Source organism: Agelaius tricolor, unplaced genomic scaffold, assembly GCF_023055355.1.
Source record: "Agelaius tricolor isolate 1412-34295 unplaced genomic scaffold, bAgeTri1.0.p SCAF_34, whole genome shotgun sequence".
In the NCBI taxonomy this organism is placed as follows: Eukaryota; Metazoa; Chordata; class Aves; order Passeriformes; family Icteridae; genus Agelaius; species Agelaius tricolor.
This window is the reverse complement of record NW_027269294.1, coordinates 3187785-3192351: the sequence shown is the minus strand read 5'-3', so window position 1 is coordinate 3192351 and position 4567 is coordinate 3187785.

Below are 4567 nucleotides of genomic sequence, written 5' to 3'. Positions count from 1 at the left end.
TAATGCTTGGCAAATATGCTGGAGAGGAATCTTGTCAAGCCAATTATCGGCTAAGATCTCTTCAGATGGTTTTTGGCAATGATTTATTAAACAAGTTTGGTGTTCATCTCCAGCAGGATGTTTCCAAGCAAAATTTTGTGTCTAACTGAAAACAGATGCTTCATAGGAATGTTTCAGGAGAAAGCTCTCTTTGTTTTTATTTCATGGAACAAATTCGGGGCTTGTTGAGTGGAATGGAGACAGTTTCTTAAAAGATATCCGGGAAATTAAAACATCCAGATTTGCCAATTCCCAAAGTAAGTTTCTGCTTGGCATATCCTTCCCCTGACAGGGTGAGCAGTCCTTGCAGGATAGCTGGGCTGCTGCCACAGCCTCCCTGTCTGACCTGTTCCTATTCATCACTTGCAAGTTCACACAAAATCCCACAAGCAGTGATCAACAACACATACAATCCATTTTTTTCCTCCACTATCTGAACCTTTCACCAAGTCCCCTCAACAAAGCCAGGACAATGGCTGGCAAGGCTCTCACTGTGTGTGGAAATAACCTGGCCAAGAGCTCAGCTAAACAGGTTATGTCTGCCTTAAAATAATTTCTCCAGTGCTAGAGAAGCTCTAACTGGTGACATCCACCGTCTTCACACTACCAAGATGCTCTTCACCTCTGCCTTTTAGTATTTCTACACCTTTTATTCACATATACACACTCACAATAAGCCCAACACAGTGCAAGTGGAGGCAAGGTTGCTCCTTTTGCTCTCTGAGAAGAGAGGAAAATCTCAGTTCAAAACAAAAACGTGTGACAGCCTAAGTGATACATCCTTTCCATTTATTATCTTGTGTTAGCATTGAAAAGAAAGCTGATGCATGCCCAAGCCACACTTGAAAATTGTTTGGGAAGGTGTTAGTCAGGTCTAAACCAGGCTGAGTCTTGTTGTCAATTTAACAGCAGAGGTGAATCAGATGCAGGTATAGAAATGTTTGAATCATCCAAAAAGTCCAGCACAGCAAATACATTCAGGAAAACAACAGAAACTCACCAGAGTTCACTTCAATCTCTTTTCTTCCCAGCTGGACAAAGGACACAGAGACCCACTTGTGGGCCCCGGTTTCACTGTCTTAGTATGCAAAAGTAAACGGCAAAACACTGAAACAAAAGGCTAGGCCAGGTACACCCCCTTCTCCCAGCTCCTGAGCCTCATTTGATCTCTTCTCTGTCTTCATTTTACAACAGCAAGCCGACAAACAAAGCTCTGCTGCATGAGACAGACCTCAGCTTGTAAATCCTTTTCACCTAAGCACAAGCATTTCTTTGATATTTCTAATTGTGCTGTCCTGCCTGATGTCTCAGAGGAAAAAAAACAAAGTTTGCTTTGTACCTTTTTTTTTTTTGCTTCATTGCATCTCTACCCGAACATACCCTGTCCTCCAGTGCATCAGGTGAGATGCATGCAGAGCCTGAAACGCACCGAGAACCTCAGGGTCCATGCTGTATTTACCACTCCCTTGTAGCTGTGAAAGTACACACAAACTTACATTTCCTAAGTAGTCTTCTGGCCAACAGAGCCTGTCCCGAAACAAGACATTATGGCCTGCATATACACAAGATTCGTCACTACAGCAACTGAGGAGAAACTTCTCTGTGTAGAGCAGGAAACCAGCCCATGGAACTGACTGACAAAGGCAGCAAGAGAGGTTCAATCTGTGAGTGATTTTAAGCAATTACTGACATAAAAAGGAAAAAGTAATTGCATAAAAGAAGGGAGTGCAAACAACAGAATAGCAAATGGGCATACAGAGCATGGAAAGGTTCTGCTGTCTTTCAGTTCCCAAGATGTTCCACATAATCATTTACTATTAGCTCTAATTGACTTCAGTGCAACAAAAGCACAAGGCATTTCTGGACAAGCAAAATACACAGGCACTGCTGGGTAGCAGCACAAAAGAAGTGTAACTACTTCAGGGAAGTCATGGCTTGGCAACTGATGAAAAGAAAGGAGGTAAGAGTTATTCTCTGCATATTTTTCTTATGCCTATATAGTTAACAACTACCTCACACAAACAATACTGCCTACCTTACATGACCATCCAAGGGAAAAGGTAATTAAGTTACCTTGCAGAGATTGGTGCTTAATTCAAGGTCAAACTACATTGTACTTGGAAACCTCAGCAACATGCTCATGTTTAGTCCTGTGCCAGAAAGTTGCTATTGAATGTGGCTCCCATTGCGGGTTTTACCGCTTTTCATAATCCTCACCTGCTGCTGACCATTTAATCATCACATTTCTCAGCTGAATTTGACATTAATTGACACACATTCTTCCACCACCACACTTTAATAACACAACTGAAAAGTGAATTTTTATTGTTAGCCTAGCAATGCAATAGAAAAGGAGACTAGGAAAAGACTGCAGCTCTTGCAAAACGAACCATGGTACGTATGTTTGCTTATAGATCACTCACTGTATTGTATGGACACTTATTAGCAGTTATTCTCATACTAAATTATGTTGCTGTTGCTGACGTGCAAGAATGATTTAGCTTTTGTGTTACATGTGCTAAATATTGTGCATTCTTTGTACTAAAGCCTAAAGAAATATACGTCACTACAAAAGCAAAAGCCTCAAAAGGTAACCCTTGAATAAGTCCTGTATCAGCATGAACTCGGAGTATGAATGCTAAGTACTGATGTTGAAAGTAGTGAAATTAACATACAAGTTTATCAATAACAGACAAGAGGGAAAATTACCTGTTACTGAAATGCATAAACACATGAGATTTCAGCATTTCTACAATTTAAAGCCAGGCATATATTTTGGAAACAGCATTTTAACATTTAAAAACAAAGCAACATTCATCCCTTTTCTCTCCATTTTAGGTTTCAACTCCCAACCCTTTGAAAAAGATATTAAAGGAGACAAGTCTAGGACTGTATGCAAATACTTGCAAAAGAAGTTTTCTCTTAAAGAAAAAACTTTGACAAAGGCATTTTAAAGTTGGATCATAAACACTTACTGACAGCTAAAGATACCTCTGGTACAGTTTAAAAGGTGCATAAATGCATTACTGTGCATTTATACCGAAATCTCTGAGGATTAAACCCATAGCACAGAGCTGAGATTCAATTGTGAACAGCAGGACAAGTAACTGAATAAGAAAATTGGATCACAAAGAACTCCCCGCAAGACAAAACTGTCTCTAGTACTTGGTTTTGGCTCCTGTGCCTTCTCTGTCAGTCACTGACTGCAGCACTGCTGCAACTACATGCAGCATGCCCAGGTGCAAGAGGAATAAATATGGAATCTTCCCAAAGTGAGGATAAATTGGTGCAGCTGGAGAAGGACAAACAAAGGCCTGGATGCAGCCCCTCCTATTATAGCAGCACAGGGAAGCACAGCTGGGCTGCAACACCACATCCCTCTGTCACTTCCTGGTGTTGAATAGGACCTGCTGCTGCACGGAGTAACATCCAGGCTCTCGGAATGACAAACAGGATAGAAGACAGACCAAAGCAATCTGGAAATGCCAGTGTTACATTGGGTTTGTATTACTTACAGCTTGAATTCTCTGAGGTTTGAAAATGCCTGATGTCATGGTCTGGCCGTGCCTCAGCAGACCCAAAGCACAGGGTGGCCCAAGACATACAACAACCAGAACTCAGTGTCACAGTCAGACAGACAGGTATAGAATGCAATCCTCAACAGCAGAAATCAATACTGTTCGACTGCACCAACACCCAGGGTAATGAATATTAATCATTCCCAACTGACGCTTCTAATTTTAGCCTGGTTTACCTTTTTAAACAAAGAAGAAACCTGCTTGTTCAGGAGTGTTTGGTAATTTAGATACAGCACTTTTTAAACAGTTCCAGAAAACCTGTGCACCCATAGCCACACAATGTGTTGGGTTGTGTGCGTGTCCATCAAAACAGAAAATTATCAAGATGATAATTATCAAAATTATCAAGAATGACATCACTTGCAGTCTTATACTTATGAGAATCACTTGCTATGGGTGAATCAGTAACTGAACTCTCACAGTTCAGCATGTGGGATTCTGTGGTACCATATTAGAAAACACATATCTTTAAAAATGCTTTTAAAAATTATTTTGACCTGTTTCAAGTGTTACTTCAGCAGAGCTCATTTAGGGAAACATACAGGGAAGAATTGGCAGAACATTCATTTCACCAGCCTCTCTATACAACATAGATTAACTATTAACAAGCTACAGAAAAAACAAAATACACAAAATCTCTGGTGCTTGGGAAACTGCTCCAGCAAGCCGAGCTGCAGCTCCTTTTCCTGTCCTGCCCAATGGCACACACTTCAAGGTATCATTTCACACCACTCCAGTGCATCTTATATGATTTTTTAAATTGCTGTCAATAAAAGGCCTTTCTGGAAAGCAACTCAGTTATCCATATTGCTGAACAATTCTGGACAAGACACTGAGGAAGACAGGAGAACCAGAGTACACTTGCCTTCGAAAGATCAGGCCAAGGATCTTCTGCTCCAGCACTTATTGTAATTAATGAAAGCCTTTCCACTGACTTCTATGAGTTTTTT